Source organism: Lissotriton helveticus, chromosome 9 (assembly GCF_964261635.1).
Source record: "Lissotriton helveticus chromosome 9, aLisHel1.1, whole genome shotgun sequence".
NCBI classification, from domain to species: Eukaryota; Metazoa; Chordata; class Amphibia; order Caudata; family Salamandridae; genus Lissotriton; species Lissotriton helveticus.
This window is the reverse complement of record NC_136070.1, coordinates 511410473-511430275: the sequence shown is the minus strand read 5'-3', so window position 1 is coordinate 511430275 and position 19803 is coordinate 511410473. Positions and strand designations below refer to the sequence as shown.

General features: G+C 41.3%; 1 protein-coding gene across 1 annotated transcript in view; it reads left to right on the top strand.

Annotated features, from left to right (window-relative positions):
• Positions 1-19803, top strand: part of LRRC9 (leucine rich repeat containing 9) — a 1011210-nt gene that overhangs the window by 745871 nt on the left and 245536 nt on the right. The window lies entirely within an intron of this gene.

The following is a 19803-nucleotide window of genomic DNA, read 5'->3' as shown; positions in this document are numbered from 1 at the left end:
GAAAACAATACATTTGTTTATTTGAAATCAAGGTACACATGTTTGTTTATGTCAACATTTTATTTGGAGTGTGTCTCTCAATAATCATACGTTCTCCATAGTTATGCTGTGGCTCATTGCATGAAGATTAACATAACCAAAAGTAAAGTCATTTGTATAGTAGGCAAAAAGAGGTGTCGAGCTGCAGATTTTGGTTGGTTTATCGGGGGGCAAAGATTGGAGGTTGTAAAGTCTTATATTTTTTTGGGGAAAATCGTTACGGCTAATTTGAGTGAGAAGCTCCATATAGAGCATTGCTCTCGCAAAGCTCTTGCCCATGGCAAAGGTTTAAACTCACTATACCATGCAACGGGGAAACGGCACTTTCCGATTTTATTGGAAGTGTACAGATCTAAAATCCCCGCAACAATTCTTTATGGCATAGAGTTAATAGAGGTGAAAAAGTGGGACTTCTGCCATAAGATTGAGGGGAAACTCTTAAGATCTCTCTCTTCATTAAATACTGCCTGCTCTCTGGCCGCCTGCAGGCTCGACTTCGGTCTAAGGAGCAGTTGGGTACAGGGACTTTGTGCCCTAGTAAGATGGGTGGCCTGTCTTGCAAGAGCGGAAGTTGGGACACTGAGAGCACTCCTTAAAAGTGAATTATTAGGTAATTTCAATGAGTTCTCTCAACTTGTTCGTAATTTCAGAAAAGCCGTAACTCTTTTAAAATTAGATGAAACTATTCTTTTTGTGTACTCCCCTCTACAGTTAAAACTTGTTTTAAAAGCAGCCTCTTGGGACCTTTGCTTTCAATCGGATAAAAAGTTAATTCATGGGAAAAGGAATGTAGATATCCTTTTTGACACTTATCTGATGAAGCAGCCACAACCTTATGTGCGATGGTCCCTTCCACACGGTATACGTAGATTTTGGTTCCTGCTACGCTACGATTTAATACCCCTAAACCTCTTGTTATCTAAATGGTATGGTTCCACCTCTTTGTGTAATCTATGTAATCTGAATATTCAGGATTGTATGCATGTTTTACTGATCTGCCCGGCGCTATGTAAATTGCGCTCTAGATGGATAAAAGTCATTTGTCTCCGTCTTGGCATTTTTACTCTGAATGACTTTCTACATGCACTTTATTGTCCCCCAAACGAAATGTTCTGCTTCCACATTTTTTACTTTTTTAAAGGTTTTTTAGCTATTTATTAATAATCCATGGAGATGCTTTTTTGACTTGCCAATTTTCTACAGCTCTGGTGTGTATGTTAGTTTGTATGTAATTTAGGTACCTTTTGGGCAGACATTGTTTGTATCTGTATTGCATTGTATTGTACTTCTGTATATTTTATGTGGCCCTCTGTTGAGAGCCAAAACATAATAAATAAATTGATTGATTGTATAATGAACATTTGAAACTTCATATTACTGTTGCCTTAGTACAGACTAACCACAGAAAATATTACTTTCGGCCTGACAGCTTCCATCTTACAATCCTTTTATAGACGAAAACTACTGTACAACTGAGAAAGCATATTTAATGACATTTCCTCTTATTGCAGTTTTACCTACACAGACCATGCACAGGCCTTTGGAATCTAAAAGGTACACGAGAGCACACCACTGAGAAAAAAAGCATATTATTAATTGCCCCCTTGTGTACTTATTACTAAAACAAAAAAAGTGGATGGGTGGAATGCTTGAAAAAGCCACTCTCGGGCCACATTCTGTTTTCCTTGGTCATTGCGCCACAGGATTCATCAGTGAGGTGCAACTTGAATCCTGTAGACTGATTACTTTATAGTACAAAACAAAATAGGGTGTACCCATAGACTTCGATTCACCAAAATCCCTCGGTGGCGGAAATTACATCCTGTATCCTTTGACCTTAATGATGTCATAGGAAGTGACGTCATAGGACCTTTCGCCCTGCATCTTCAAAAGAAGTGATGTCGCATAACCTTAATCCTGATGACATCACAATAATTAACATTGCTGAATTTACATAAGTGCATAATTAATATTGTATATTCTTCTAGGGGTTAACAACGGGTGGAAGTTTATCTTCACTAAAGATATTTTTTAACAAAAGTGCATTTGAATGCACCATCTTCACATAAATTTGCTAAAAAGCCATAGTACATTCATGGTGTGCCAAGCTACTAAAATCTGACAGTCCCCATGAGTTCACCCAATTATGTTTTTAAAATGTTCCATTGGGGCCCCCTTATGTCAAAAATGACCTCCATTGTTAGGACCAGCATTTTGCCACTAGTGACCCCCTTTGCTCAAACATTACATACAATATGCCAGTGCCAAAACTTTCCTAGTACTGCTTCTCTTGCACTATGGAGGTACCTTATGTCAAAGATTATGTCTAATATGTCAAGGACCACATTTTGTCATGGATGTCCCCATGACCATGATACAGTTATCTTACCATATGCCAAGAATTTGCTCCAATGCGCCATCACAAGCAATTTGCGACAGGTGCCAGCTATACCAAGAATGTCTTCCAGGAGACCAGCACTGGCATTTTTTTGCATGGGTGCTCCATGCCAACATTTGCCTACAGAGTGCCAGTAGTAGCATTTTGCAGAGGGTATCCCATATGCAAGTATTGCCCCCAGTATTTCAGTGCCAACATTTTGTCAAGTCTGCTTCTAAAAACCAAGAAGCATCCCAGGTCGAAGACTCATTGATATAAGCAAATTAACTGTATGTGGCATATCGACAAGATACTTTTTTTTAAAAACCTCTCTTAATGATGGTGTTATATAGGTTTGCGCTAGCACTTTAATAAATTCATCACCTTCTTTTTGTTGTACTTTTGGACAGAGCATGATGAACACTTTATAAGAATTCTCCACGGCCATACAAAAGAACTTCTTTTCTCAACAGCAAGGGGAAAAACGCGGCAGTGACGATTTTGTAATGGGGAAGATAAACAGTGGTGAAGCACTAAACACCCTTGATTCATGTCCAGGGGGACCAAATGCATCGGGCGGTACATTCTCTATGTTTTTAGCAATAAATTAAGCAGAATAAATTTACTTCTGGAGTGCGTCTTGTCTTTGCTGCCATTTGGCGACAATTGTGAGAAATATTTACTGGTGTTGCTCTGCTGATGGAGACGTGCCACTACAAAATTAGATAAGAGCGCTGCAATCCACACGCATATTTGGAACAGAAGCAGAATATACATATATGTTTGTATGTATGTGTGTGTATATATATATATATATATATATATATATATATGTATATATGTGTATATATATATATATATATATATATATCATTCCACGTATGAAAACAGATATGGCACTCCAAGCTGCTTTATAAGTTGCAAATTTATTTCTTGCCATGAAATAAATTTGCAACTTATAAAGCAGCCTGGAGTGCCATGTTCGAGTTCATACATGGAACCGACAGTTGGATGTGTTTGGCCCGATTGCGGAGGTGCCTGTTGAGCGGCACTCCAGATGTTCAGGAAGCATGCCTGTAGCCGCACCGAAGAAGTATATATATATATATATGTTTTAAAAATATATATTTTTGGGGGTCCCCACTGAAAAAATAAATAAAAATTAATTGTATTTTTATTGAGTGGAGCCCACCAAAAGCCCCTTTTATTTATCACCCTTACTACCCTATGCTCCTATCCACCCCAAACCCTAAAATACATTTACCATATATACCCTTACCTACCCCTAAATCCTAAAAATACCCTTACAAACAAATACTCACTCCCACCCCTGAACCCTAAAATACACATACAACCCAATACCCTTATCGACACCTAAACCCTAAAAATACCCTTACCACCCAGCACCCTTACCCTGGCCTTAATCTAACAATACCCTTACCATCCCTAAATGTTTATATGTGTGTATATATGACAGCTCCGATTCCTCGAAAAATACCCAGCCTGGTCAGAAGAATACAGCACTCTCGGGATTTTTTAGCTTTGCAGCACGGGTTTATTTCACAAACAAACGCGTTTCGGGAGAAACTCCCTTCGTCAGTGTTTACATGTGTGTATATATATATATATATCACACCACCTCCTCCAACAAGCGAAGAAGCAGAGGCCACAGTGGGGAATCTGGTGGAAGCGCTTTATTTGATGTTTAGGCATAATGCATTTCGGCCGCAGTTCAGCCTTCTTCAGATGCCATCAATGTCTCTGGAGACCTCTTCACCCGTTTAAATTCACCCTGCCACAGTTCCATTGGATGAAGAGCGCCACACCCCCTCGTTGAATAACTGCTCACTGCTAGTAGTTCGTGGGAACTATATATATATATATATTCAACAGAGTTCACGTATACCTCTGCCCTTGAATGGCGGCGGCCTACCGGCGAAGCCGCAAACCTCCAAACAAACAAACACCAATCCTTCCAAAGTGAGTAAAAGATTGTGCGATCCCAAAATCAGTTTTCAACTTGGTTTATTCAATCAATTCATATGGAAAACAATGCCTGACGCTTTTCGGAACAGCCGTTCCTTTCTCACGGATCGGTTTGACAGTTGTTTTTACCCTTAACATATAGTGCAAAAAGTGTAAACAATGACAAAGGACTACATCATTAGCTTAAATGTGAGGCAAAAACGGCATCCATTTTAGAGTGGTAAATTCATAAGTGACAACATAGTGTTAAAGTAGAATAAATGAACAACAATTCAATCACGTGGAAATATATCTTGATAAATATCAGTCTCCAAATTATTTACATTGAGAATCCATCCTTGTAGGTGTACCCCAAAATATCAGGATTATTAATGTCTCTTACACGCAAATATAATCAAATGATTACTCCAATTTTGCCCCAGCGGGCCATGGTAATTCACAATAACTCAATATTCCCAATGTATGAGCATCCGTTAGTCTCTTAATGTCCAATTCTGCCCCAGTGGGCAAACTTCACCTATTAAAACACATAACTTGTTTTTCACATTTGACACCCTTTATAGTCGCTCTTTTGCATTCCTTCATAACAAGGTATTAACTCCGTCTCCTGTAAAAATAAAAAAACAACAGTGCACTGATCAATGAAGATCTAATTACATCCAAAAAACAAACATCCTACCTTAGAGGCATACATTCGGGATTTCAAAAAAACAGCTCAGTACTGATGGAGGATTTTCAACTTTTAACATAAATGTACAGATAACTATTCATCTTTATTTATTCCCTCAGGGTACATGGTTTCATACTTTATAATCATTCTAGACTATGGACGTCGTGGTTCACGAATACTGTTTCCCCCTCTCTCAGACACAGGAATTCTGTTTAGGGCACAGTATCTCAATAAACTAGCATTCTTGTTAAGACAATCTTTGAAATGTCGAGCGATGGGGTATTGCCTATCCTCGTTAGAATTTGCCCGCATATGCTCCAAGATACGCCTTTTCACCTGATGTATGGTGCTGCCAATGTATATCATAGGGCGTGGGCAGATTAAGGCATATATACAGAAATCTTATTTACTTGTTAGGTGTTTTGAAATTGTAAATGGTTTCTTGGATTTCGATAACTTTATCTGCTTACAGTTAGTACTGTTTCGGCACGCCTTACATGATTTGCAAGTGTAGAAACCTTGTATTTTAATTTGGGAATTTGTATCTGTGGATAACATGCTTTTACACAACATATCTTTTAATACAGTACATCTACGAAATATGATCCTGGGATTTTCATCTACACAGTTCGCTAAAGTTTCATCAGTGCCCAATACATCCCAGAATTTCTTAAGACATTTTCTCACTTTCCCCGCTTGATTGCTATATGATGTTATGAATCGTATTGACTCACCACCATCACTGACCTCATCCTTGAGTTTCAACAGTTCATCCCTTTTGAAATTTTTCAATTTATCAACTGCTTTCTTGATCACTTTCTGAGAGTAGCCTCTTTCTGCCAACCTGGCCTTCATGGTAATCACTTCTTCGTAGATTGCTAGGTCAGAGCTACAATTGCGTTGTGCCCTTAATAACTCCCCATATGGTATACTGTTTATGAGGTTAGTCGGATGGCAACTCTGAGCATCTTTCGAAACAGTCTACTTTCCAACCGACTTCCGCTTACTGTTACTTCCACATCCAAGAATTCAATATTCCTATCCATAGTGCAAGTAAATTTCAGCTTTAGATCATTGTTATTAAGGTATTCAACAAAGCTGATAGCTTCGATCTCACCCCTTTTACAAACACAAAATATGTCATCAATATACCTTGTCCAGAGGACAACATGGTGATTAAAGGCTTAGATGTTATTAGCCACATGCTCCTCCCACCAGCCTAGGTACAAGCCAGCATAGCTGGGGTCCAAGCAGGTTCCCATCGCCGGCCCCTGGGATTGGCAGTAGATCACGTCATCAAAGATAAAAAAAATTGTTTGTCAAACAAATATGCATCATGTTTAGCAGCATCTCAGTATGCAATACATTAGATATTGCATGACTCTTTATATATATATATATATATATATATATATATAGATATATATATATCTATATATATATATCTATATATATATATATATATATATATATATAGATATATATATGCCACAAATTTCACTCCGAAAAGGAAAACAGAGGCCAGAGGGGGATCCTTTGGTGAAGCTTTTATTGCCCAGATGCACAGGAAAACAGTGGCGGCAAATATATTTCGGCGATGTCCGTGCCTTCATCAGTGCCCATCACTGTGTGGAGCCTTACAAATATTGTCCAATAGTCCTGCTCCTCTGTTAAATAGTTTAGAGGCCACTTCCCTCCTCCCACTGAGCAATGTCGCTCACCTGTTGGGAGTTTCCGGGTGAATGCCGAACTCCAACTCCCAGCATGCACTATCACCCTGCAGCCGGGCTGGTTATGTGGGGGAATTCTCAAATGTTCGTCGTTTGTAGTGGCTTGATGCAGGTATGGATAGAGGACACCCGCTGTTAACATCAGAGCTTCCAGGCATCACCTCGGGTCCCCTCGGATCGCAGCAGCCATCAACCAAGGTAGGTATACAAACGGGGGCAGCTGAGTAGCCACACAACGCCCTGTTTGAAGCAAATGCCTCAGTCCGTGAAATACAGTTCCTTGAGTGGTGGCGGACACCGGGCTGTTCGTTTACACGAGGAAAAGAAACACTGCACGCAGTGCAATCGCCCACCATGCCCGGGCCACTTGATGCTGCGAGGCCATCCGTACAGCGCTGCAGGCTAGCGCTGATAATATGCCACAAATTTCACTCCGAAAAGGAAAACAGAGGCCAGAGGGGGATCCTTTGGTGAAGCTTTTATTGCCCAGATGCACAGGAAAACAGTGGCGGCAAATATATTTCGGCGATGTCCGTGCCTTCATCAGTGCCCATCACTGTGTGGAGCCTTACAAATATTGTCCAATAGTCCTGCTCCTCTGTTAAATAGTTTAGAGGCCACTTCCCTCCTCCCACTGAGCAATGTCGCTCACCTGTAGATGTATATATATATATATTCACTGAAAAAACCATAGGTTATAGACCATATATAGTTAGGAATTAGCATTTAAAAAACCTTATTTTACTCACACAAAACCATTGAAATTCCATATATAGTTAGTTGCACTAACTATATATCGCGCACCCGCAATCCACTGCTGATCATGTCACATATTACATCATTCATGACATGGTCAGTGACATCACTGATGACATCACTGATGACATCTCAAATGACATCACTGATGACATCACTGATGACAACATCCAGTGACTGTATGTTTCTGTAAAGTTAAAATATGTCTTACATATTGAAGAATGAGTGGATGTATAAGTGTCTGGATGAAGGATTTAGTAGGTGCGTGACTGACTGTATGAGTGAGTGATTAAATGTGTCTCACTGAATGCATGGGTTAGTGACTAAACTGTCTTAATTTGTGCATCATTATGTCTGTTGTGATGTAAACTGCTGCATGTGTTGATCATTAGCTATACGAGAGGCTATATGTGTTATTAATTGGTTGCCCAAGTATTTCTATGGGAGATTGAGTTTGTGTGGGGGTGGCTGGAAGGTGTGTGACTCTATGCATAGATGTGTGAGCAGTTTATTCACTAGGTGTATGAGTTCAAGAGTGCATGTGGAAACAGCTACATGGGCAGTTGACTGTGTGCATGAGTGTATTGATGAGTGAATGGATATCTCAATGCTACATGTCATAGTAAGTACATATGTAAAACACAGTACATGTGAGAGTTGGCATATATAAATAACTGTGCATGAGAGCCACTGAATGAGTGAGTGGTTGTATCGATCATTGTGAACTTGTATCAGGGATTGTATAAGAGAGTAAATATGTGTTAGTATATGTTTCAATAAGTAAGGTGTGTTTAACTGTATAGTTGAAGAAATGGAGGTGAGATTGTTTCTTTGCATGACTGACTGGGTGTGTGAGTAACTCCATGGATGAGTGGCAGTGTGTGAGTGTCTGTATACACTGAGTGTATCTAAGGTTATATTAGAGTCTGAAGAGGTTTATCGTATTAGCACAAGAATGATGTCAAATGAGATGTCATCAGTGATGTCATTTGAGATGTCATCAGTGATGTCATCAGTGATGTCACTGACCATGTCATGAATGATGTAATATGTGACATGATCAGCAGTGGATTGCGGGTGCGCGATATATAGTTAGTGCAACTAACTATATATGGAATTTCAATGGTTTTGTGTGAGTAAAATAAGGTTTTTTAAATGCTAATTCCTAACTATATATGGTCTATAACCTATGGTTTTTTCAGTGAATTTCAATGGTTTTTTAATAGCAAATATCATAAGCTGTCGAATGTCAAGTACGTGGTAAGTAAAAACATTTTCGTGTTTATGCACACTGATCTGCTTTGAATGCTGCCCCCCACCCCTCATTTCTATTAGGAGTACTCTCTCTTTGCAGATAGTGAAGGGTAGTTAACGCAGGCCTTTGCCCCCGTTGTAATCCGTCGTGCCTGCTTCTCTCTCCATTTGATTGATTGTTCTCTTTGGTTCATTCTCTATTTACAAACAAGCACAGAGTCGCAATACTCTGTTTAGTCTTTGCAGATAGCGAAAAATCGTGTAAAAAAACAAAAGGAATCGAGCAAAATCAGTAGGCCACTAATGGGATCTCTTTTTGACCTCCCTAAAATAAAAACATTAGGAACAACCTGTTGATAATACCAATGTGTATGTACATAAGCGGCGTTCATTTGTGTTCACAGTACCCCTTGTTGATTGTTTGAATCGAGCATTGAATTGTTCGAAGTTGGTTCTCTTAAGAATCTTCTCTGCCTGCAAACGAGGAAGAATAGGAATATTCTCTCTCCCTTTGCAGATAGTGAAGGGTAGGTAACGCAAACCTTTAACACGTCGTGCCTATTTCGTTCCTCATTGATTAATTGTTTCCCCAAACATTGACTGTTTGGGAATTGGTTCTTTTTGGAGGTATTCCCTGTTTGCAAATATACGTAGGAAAATCTTTGCAAATAGTGAAAGGGTACGTAATGCGGACCTTTCTCCCCCGTTGTAATCTGTCATGCCTATCTACTCCCCACTGATTGATGCACCTGTTTCACCCGGACCATTTACTAGAGATACGTCATCTGGCCCGACCAGAGAGCACCCCTAGTGAAAAGGACATATGCAATAATAACGAAGTGATCACTGTATCCTGTTAACAGAAACTTTAGCATGAAACAACCTGGAAAGAAAAGAATAGGAAAACGAAAATCAGTAGGCCACTGATGAACATGAACTTTTATTAAACAACGAACAAAGAAACGATAACATAACGTAATGATAAAACCTATTAATGTCCTAGAAACAAGAAAACGTTAAAATATGCCAGTGGTGAGAGACCAGAAAAACAGTAAGAGAAACCAAATCACCCCTCGCTGTCCCACCGCCTGCCACGCCAAAAAAATCGATAGACTAGGGAAAATGCAAGTCAGTAGAACATCCGCCCCCACTCTGGAAACTTCCAAGGTGGGGCAGGGTTGTGGCTACGCCCAGCCGGGAGCAGCCCATATAAGGCGGGTCCTGCTGCCACGCCTCGGCCAGGAGATCCTAACGTAGGGTGTAGCCGGAGGAGAGGCCGAGGCCAGCGGGACCCGGCCAGGGGATTGCCTTTACAACGCTGAAGAGTTGCGGGGGGGGAATATCTCCTCGACCCTCCCCTCTCTCTCCCAGTCCGGCCGCGGTGGCCCTTGACAGTTTCAGGTAGTCCCGCCACATGCTCTTCCGGTCCGGCCACCAACGGTCGGGGGGCCGAGGCCGACGGGATCCGGCTGCAGCCGATAAACCAAGGAACCTGTTCATGGGGCCAGAGCCAGGGGCGTCCGGTCGACATCCACCGGAAGCCCGGCCCGAAGACGGACGGGACACTTCTTCTTTCTTGAATAATGGCTGAGACAACACTGGGGGGGGATGTCTTGCACATGCCTCCGACCCCCCCCCCCCCCCTCGTCCTCATCGCCTGGTCCGGCCATAACAAATCTCAAGCGAGACGCCGTGGGGTGCACTGGGAGGGAGAGACGGTGCGAACAGGCCTCTCCCGCCTCCCCAGGTGGAGGCTTCCCAGCTGCACCCTCAGCGCTCCAGGCGCCCGGAAAAGGGTTCTTCCACTGTGGCCATGCTGCAACGTCTCGCCTGGCAGGGTGGAGCCCGTCCGCTCATTTGACCCCGCGATCGCCAGTAGCTACCGAACTCTCAAAATGGCGGTCGACCTGGCAAGAGCGGGCCCAGCATAAAGAAATGGCTCGGTCACTGGTTGACTCCACCACCGTAGTCCTCCACGACCTTGAAGATTCTAGAGGAGCCGCGGGAGTCTCCGACCCCCGATGGGGAATGACTGCCATGATCGCCCGTGGAGTGACGAAACTGTATCCGCGGGACGTCGGCGCTCCCATGCTGGCGCCAGCCTCACTTTGAATTACTAGAATCCTGCAGACCTCAGTTCCGGTGAAAGCACAGTGTGACCCGGTAGGAAAAATTGTTGCACCCCCTCCCCTTTTTGACTGATAGTTCAAACCACCGATCCTTTCCTTTGCCCTTTTAACGGAACTTTGGACTGCCTCCCCCTCTTTTACATTTTCTAGAGAAAACAAAACATTAACCACTACATTAGCATAGCAGTTGACACCAGAACTGTTTTCAAATTGAAAACCAACAACATCTTCAACAGAATCCTTTTTGTTTCTGCTGTGACCCTGCTACAGCACAGGCATTGTCCCCAGCAGTAATTCTGCAATGCCGGTAAGAATAGCTGTGGTGCCTACTGGACTCACTCACCCCCGCGGCGCCCCACGCCGTTATTTGCTGGGCGGCAACTTACTAGACATCACTTTCGTGCCATCTAGATTTCAGCGCGTTCTGCTGCCTTGGAACTATTCGCACAACAGACTGCTACTGACGACCCACCCCCAGGCAACATCTTCTGAATTTTCATAATTTGAAAGAACTAGTAACATGTCCTCATCAGGAATTCAAAAGAAATTGCCACGGTCTCTTCGTTGTTTAAATGTTTTTACTGTTTTTGTTTTGTTGTATATATTTATATGTTATTAAAGTTTTATATTCCTACTACTTTGTTGGAGTGCTATATATTTTTAATGTGACACATAATTGTAAAAACTTTGATGTACAAAGAGTCATTCCTGGAATCTTCCGCTTCAGGCTCGGTCCCCTCCCCAATCACAATACAGGATGGTTTTCAGATAGTAGGAACACGTGTGGTGTGACAGATCTCATCGGGTGTGGGCCTTGATCTACTATAACTCCTTTGAAGAGGGGTGATTCTTTACAGCTGGAGCCATAAACTACATCTGCAGGGCTAGCTGATAGCCTGGACAATCGGACACAGAGGAAGAGGAGTGTCAGAGGGTGCGGTAGTGAATAGGGCGAAAGGGAGGTGTCGGGCGGGCACTGAGTGTGATTCTCAGGGAAGAGCAGCGCAGATGGGGGGAGGTTTATTGCCCATGCATAAGACAGAGAGCGGGGGTGACCAGTGCCTGGGGAAGATGCTTGCGAGGGTGGGGAGCCATGCTACGAATCGACAGCGTGCAGAGAGTGGGTCTGGTCAAGGCATCTAAAATGGCTGCCGTGCACGACAAAAGTGTGGCATTTCAAAAAAGGCAAGATGGCGCAAACAATGTTTTTCAACACTTCCTCATTTCCTTCGAATCGAACGTTAACAGACGTTGGTGCATATTACCAAAGTTAAGCGATATTTATCGCTAACGATGCTTACCAACGAATTTTTTACCGCTAAGCATCGTCAGAAATTATCGAAGATAAACCTTGCTATTATCAAGGTTTATCGCAAATGCGATAATAAACGGCCGCAATGCATGAATATCGCTAAAAAGTCAGCGATATTCATGCATTACCGAGCTAATGCTCTTAGCCATGTTATCCACCTCCCATTGGATAACATGGCTAAGAACTGCTCAGGGCAGGTGTTACTTTTTGGAGATATTCACGCTTAGCGCGAATATCTCCAAAAGTTGGTAATAGGAGATAGATATCTTGCATGTTGTAATGCAAATTATTGTGGTATATGGAACTCATACCATAATCTCTCAGGAAAGCAGAAACTGATCCTTTTGGGACCGCCTGAAAAGGCCTAGGGGGTGAGGGTTACTCTACTTTGCCCCCTTTTCACGTTCCGAACTATTTTATTTTACTCTCTTCTGTAATTACACAAAATAGCAGCGATAAGATGCATCGGAGACACACAGTGAGAGAAAGGAGGCCGGAGATGAAGAAGAGATGTCAAATACACATTGGAGATAATATAGTGGCAGAAGGGAAGTAAATATGAGTAAACTTACCATGTAACATAAAAATGTTGCACTCTATACTATAAGTCTCATTTTATACTACAATCACTTCGCTACAACCTCATAAATTAAAAATAAAAATGAATAATGTCTCAAACAATTTTTGATTTCTAAATATAACTTTATTCTTCAGAATTTTCTAAATTTGAAAGAACTAGTAACATGTCCTCATCAGCAATTTCCTCATGAAAAGTCTGCAATGATGATTCTTGTAACTCTATGCTCTCCAAACATTCGATAAATTCGCCATCAACAGATTGATCAAAAAAATCATTCAAGTCATCTCCTCCTTGTGACAATATTTCATTATTGGTGCTGTCAATTTCAATCAATGTAGTGGAATCATTCAAGTCATCTCCTCCTTGTGACAATATTTCATTATTGGTGCTGTCAATTTCAATCAATGTAGTGGAATCATTCAAGTCATCTCCTCGTGACAATATTTCATTATTGGTGCTCTCAATTTCAATCAATGTAGTGGAATCATTCAAGTCATCTCCTCCTTGTGACAATATTTCATTATTGGTGCTGTCCATTTCAATCAATCTAATGGAATCATACAAGTCATCTCCTCCTTGTGACAATATTTCATTATTGGTGCTCTCAATTTCAATCAATGTAGTGGAATCATTCAAGTCATCTCCTCCTTGTGACAATATTTCATTATTGGTGCTGTCCATTTCAATCAATCTAATGGAATCATACAAGTCATCTCCTCCTTGTGACAATATTTCATTATTGGTGCTCTCAATTTCAATCAATGTAGTGGACAATTCAAAAGAAATTGCCACGGTCTCTTCATTGTGAGCCATTTTATTTTGAAATTGCTTGCTGTAAATTGCAGAAAAAAATAATCACTTTCATTTATCGTTTTTAGTAATACATAATATAAAACTAACTTTATCAAGTATTTAGTATAACAGAAGGACTGCAAATAAATAACAGAAAACATTTTTCAAATTATCTTCAAGTGTACAACATAGTTCCCCTTACAAATTAACAACTCACCTTTTTAAAAGTAGGAGAAGTGTTAGTACTGTGTAAATCAAACACCAGAAATTCACCACCAAAAATTCCTCACAAATGTACCTCAGACAGTAGTATCACAAAATGGCTGTGGTATCCTCTCATTTGACATATATACATAACCAATTAACTTTCAGCACACACAAATACAAAACCAAAGTAACATTTTAATTGGTTCTAAATTTCAACACTTTCAAATGTGTTTTCCCCATGCAATTTTCCATAGGACATTTACATATGTCTACAGCCTGAATGGCTGAACGGAATTACACCAAACTTGGCAAAATGGTACATCAAACCTAAGAGGTCAGGAAGGATCTACTATGCCCCCTTATGGTCATTTCCCCCTTCGCTTTGGCCTCCTCTTGTCTCTCGATCCTACCGAGAGACAAGATGGCGGCCGCTACGGACTGTTTGGAATGTTGACAGACGCCGGAGAACCAATCAGCTTCGCAAAGCTCCGTAACGCGAAAACTACGCGAAGCGGAGCGCTGTTACAGATATATATCTTTTTTTGAACGTTAATTTCTCAAAATCCACTGGAGCACATATATTGAGACCTAGCAAAGGCACATCGGGCTACCAGTCCCTAATATTTTGCCAAGTTTCGTGCAAATCCATTCAGCCGTTCGATTATTGACATTTAGATACGTCTACAGCCTGAATGGCTGAACGGAATTACACCAAACTTGGCAAAATGGTACATCAAACCTAAGAGGTCAGGGAGGATCTACTATGCCCCCTTATCGTCATTTGCCCCTTCCCTTTCGCCTCCTCTTGTCTCTCGATCCTACCGAGAGACAAGATGGCGGCCGCTACGGACTGTTTGGAATGTTGACAGACGCCGGAGAACCAATCAGCTTCGCTTCACAAAGCTCCGTTGCGCGAAAAGTACGCGAACTGGAGCGCTGCCCGGTCCGCTGTTACAGATATATATCTTTTTTTAAACGTTAATTTCTCAAAATCCACTGGAGCACATATATTGAGACCTACAAAAGGCACATCGGGCTACCAGTCCCTACAATTTTGCCAAGTTTTGTGCAAATCCATTCAGCCGTTCGGGCTAAAAGTGAGGCCAACCGCCCTATGGAAAACTCAATGTTAAAAACACGTTTTGGGACCCCCTTTTTTCTCGACCCCCCCTGGACGAACCCCCCCCCCCAATTTTCAGGGGCTGCTCAGAAACAAAATGTGCCATTTTCCTGAAAATTTCAGCCAATTCCGTCCACAAACGCCAAAGTTATTAGACATAGAATTTTCAAAAAACCCATAGAGAAAAAATCCTAACTATATATACCTACTGGCGACCGCCAGTAGGTAATATATTTATATATATATATATTCCATCCCCAGTCTCCTCTCCTTGTTCTTTGTTTATTATTTAAGCTGTTACCCGTTTCGTCAATTCCTGCCTTGCTCACAAAACAAATGTCATTTAGCAGTAACCATTAAAATAGCAGGGATCAAGGTCACATGATTACCTAATCCATGGAAAACATACTCGCCACCTGATTCTCCTTGTGTGTAACTTCTATAATTACTGAATTACCACATTTTTTTCAATAGCATTTTAAGGTGCTTAAATCCCATTTTTAGTAAACATGATTATTTTTCTCATACTTACAAACTAAAAAATTCAACAATAGTTGGGAATCAAATTTACAGATGGTTCTTTTGTTTCTTAAATATTAAAAAATTCAAAAGTGCAAGTGCTCGAATGATTTAACATTTTGAAATTCACTCAAATTCACAATGCTCACGGTTAAGACCTAATTGGGCTGAAAGGTAAATAAAAATTAAAACATAGAGTTTCCACTTTCTGCAATTTTTATGTCATTGCATACCAAGTGTCAACATTCCAGCCAAAGCACATGACCTTTAATCTCTCCCTAGATACAACATTAATGCCTCAGCCGATTAAGATTTCTCAAGTTGGATCCTGGCTCTGCCAGAGCCCGGTTCCTTGATCTGCGGACCTCAATGGTATTGACCCATATCCTTCATCAATTAAAGTGCAAGTGCAAAACGGTTGTAAAATGTACTAATATTTTATAACATCTCAAGAATTTACATTATTTAAGATGCAAAGTTTAAACAATGTAAAGTGCAAGTGCTTATACAGTTTTATTTCTTTTTCTCCTCACTCTCAATCATCACCTCTCTTGGTAACTGGTAGAGTGCAGTTGTATAAAGTGCAAGTGCAACATTATAAAACTCGGTTGCCAAACTGTTTCACTTGAGTTAATACGATCTGTATCTTCTATAAAACAACCTATGTAAAGTGCAAGTGCATTTAAGATTCTTCCTTATTGCAATGGACGTCATGGGTTAACATTCAAAGCATATCATTACCTTCCAAGTGGGCATTCTAGGGTGTATTATGATCATTACCTTTTTCAATTCTGCATAATGTATACATTGCTTGATTCTCCCAAATACCCTTGAGAGAATCAAATGACTAATGACCAAAGCCGCCTTCTCTGGAGTTAACCCTGATTATGTACCAGAACATATTTAAACAATCTTAAATCATGTGAAGAACAATTTTGAGCATTATACTTGGATTAAACATGTAATGTATATTGATTCCCATGAGATAAAATTGTTTCAACACATTTCATTATAATGTCTTTTCACATACTGAGCCATGCTAACATTTAAAACCCTGACCATGGATACCACTACAACTTTAAATGTACATGTAAATCCTCCTCTAACTTTAATCCTGACGGGATCTTGGTGTTAAACAAGTGGATATATTTGGATTCTAGCTGTGGCCCCATTCCCTGGAAAAATAAAAAAATATATATATATCTAAAAACTAGGCCAGACCCCGGGTTATCGAGTCCCCGGGGCCAACAGTGGCTCAGGAAGGGGGGGGCACACGGCCCCTTTCCAGTTCTTTTTATTTTTTAAATAATAAAATGCTCAGGCCCTTGGGGATTGGGTTCCCAGGGCCCATAGAATACTAAAAGAAGAGGGGCCACACAGCCCCCTTATACAAATATTTAAAAAAAGAAAAGCCGGCATCTTGCCGGAGGCCCCACCCCCTCCCTGCACCACTGTGCAAACGTACCTCCTGGAGCGTACTAAGTTGGGAGATTAAGTTCCCTTGAATCCTGAGGGTCCCTGGGGGCCAGCTAGCCCACCAGGTACCTCCAGTTAGAGCATTTGCAGAGTGGTGTAAAAAAAGGGGCGTGGCCTCAGACCAAACTCAGCAATCCAGCTGTGTGGGGCTTACTGGAGGTACCTTGTGGTAAATAAATAATTAATTACCGGTACTATTTTTGAAAACATTGAATAAAACAGATAGCTCAATAAATAAGAGACAGGATTCGAGGTATCTGAGTCTAACAGGCTTTAATCAGGCATGAGGGAAGGGACAGGAACGGGATAGCCTGCACGGAAATAGAATGGATGGCAGCTGCAATGCCTCATCGACAGTGCAGCATATATATAGTATAATACATTACATTACATTGCATACAATAGGCGTAGCAGTAGGCGTAACTCGTAGCAGTCACGAAAGATAAGCATAAATGGGTGTAACAAGAAGGCGTGTACAGGGCGTATACATAGACATGTGGTATGAAACGTCACAGAAATGTCATGAGTGGGCGGAAACATGGAGGGGGCTACCTGAGAGCAGCTGGGACCTTTAACCTAGTGGTGCGCTCAAACGGGCAATGACGTGTTACCAGGGAGAACTGGGGGCTATGACTTCTGCACTAGAAGAGGAGACTAAAGTCTGTGGTGTCAGGACGACATGTACCTATGACATATCTGGTATCTTGTGTTTGGAGTACATGTTGATAGAAACTAAAAGTTATCAGGGCAAAGGCTACTTGACTCTAAGACTGGTGCATGCATTTATTCTTCGTGTAATGCGTGGGCTATGAATCTTCTATGAATATTAATACAGTATTTCTCTTTCATGGAGACAGAAAGACTAGACCATAGCTGAACTGTTTATGCGGTTCAGTAGCTTAGGAATGCAAAGACGAGGAGCTGAACTGATAACTAGAAGCATAACATACTCTTGGCAGACAGGCAGGCAGAGCCAGGCCGGGCCGGGCACCGCGCTGCGCGGAAGTAAGTGAAGGGTCAGGGATGCAGGTGGGGGCTGTATCGCTCCTCGGAGAGGGTTCAGAAGACTGGAGCTTGAATCTGGCGTCCGGGCCCTTTTGAGGCCTAGAAACGGGGACAATTCAATGAATTAACGTGTACACTGTAAATCGTGGTAACATGGGCCTAATACTTGTTGCTTTCACGAGAACTGGAAACTGGCATACTAGAGTTGGACACAACTATAATTGTGTTTTTAATCGATCATAGGGGGATACATGCATATCTAATCATGCACATATAACATAGGATGGGGAACACGTAGGCACATATAACATGGCAAAATTTACTTTTCCACATTCCCTCCTTGTGCCCTACGTTTCCATCAGGAAACATCAATATTCATGATACCATCTATCTGTTCATATAGCATCATTTGCTCGTCTCGAATTGTCTTGGAACCGGACTTAGGACTAGGAATACAGGATGTAGCACACAAGCCGCAAATCGCAGGGCCACATTGTAAACAGAGGCAGCAACTGAATATGATCATTACTGCTATACCTATAAATGACAATACTTTCCATCCCCAGGCAGATATGATACTCCAGAGCCAACCGGACCATGTCCAGGTGCCTGGATCTTGGTGTAACTGATGGGCAATTTTATGAAGTCTGGTTATAGCTGAATAAACAGACGGCGCGTTATTAGGAATGAAAATGCAGCAACTAGATCCGATGACTCTACAAGCTCCTCCCCTATCGGCCAGTATGACGTCAAGGACGAGACGATTTTGGAGCACGACAAATCTAATGGCAGATTGCTCTTCAGTTAAATTACCTAGAGCGGAAGTAGTCTCATTCACTAGTGCTTCAAGGGTTCTGGTTAACCTACGTATTAACTTACTATTCTGGACAGGGCCTATAAAGAAAAAGAAACCTTTATTGAAGTCTTGATATTGTTCTAGAGTAGTTTCAGTTTGATCGACAATTGTGGACTCAGTCTCCCTTCTATGTCTAACGTGTACTAGATGTGTGTTTCTGTGATAATCGGATGGGGCTAGAAAAACTGGTGGCAGTAGGAAGGCAATGTAACAAGTTCCATCCCAATCGAGGGGCAGACGTATATATGCGGTCTGACCACAAACAAAATAAGAATGACTTGAGGCTTTGAAAATAGATTTCCTACTGTCACTATACTCGACCACAGTAGTACAATCACTATGTCCTACATGTGCGGAACCATTCTTTCTGACACATAATTCGCCTTTGACGGGTAGGACTGAAATAGCAGGCAAATCTGGAGTAGTATCGGACTGAACATTCAGGACCATGAAATTCGAGGAATAATTACCTAAATCATATACTTCGTTTTCTAGATCTAACCCTGTTCTATGGGAAAAACCTTATTTGTCTGGGAAACATGTTCGATTCAAAAGGGACATATCGGTGGAGGATGACGTTAATGTGGACCATGCTCCACACGAACCATTGTGTGAAAACGGATAAGGAAAGAGTGGCAGAACTCCCTTCGGTGTCTGGAAAGGGGGAAGTCGACCACACACCCAACAATTAGTGGCATTGCTGGTCTGGTGTGAATAGTGTAACATTCTGATAAATGTGTTATTACGCATAGCAAGACGATAGGATAACTCGTGAGGAGGCAGGTCACTAAATGTATGCTCTACTGTAACATTAGGAAACATATGTACATGTGAAATAGGAAAACATAAATGAAAAGCATAACTTATGCAGGTAACCATAAGACTCAAAAACAATAAAAAGAATAGAACGATAATACATCTTTTAGAGTTTTGACTAACTCTCTCACTGTGTGGGTCTATCTCATACATGTCAGGAACCTGTCTAACCGCTTCAC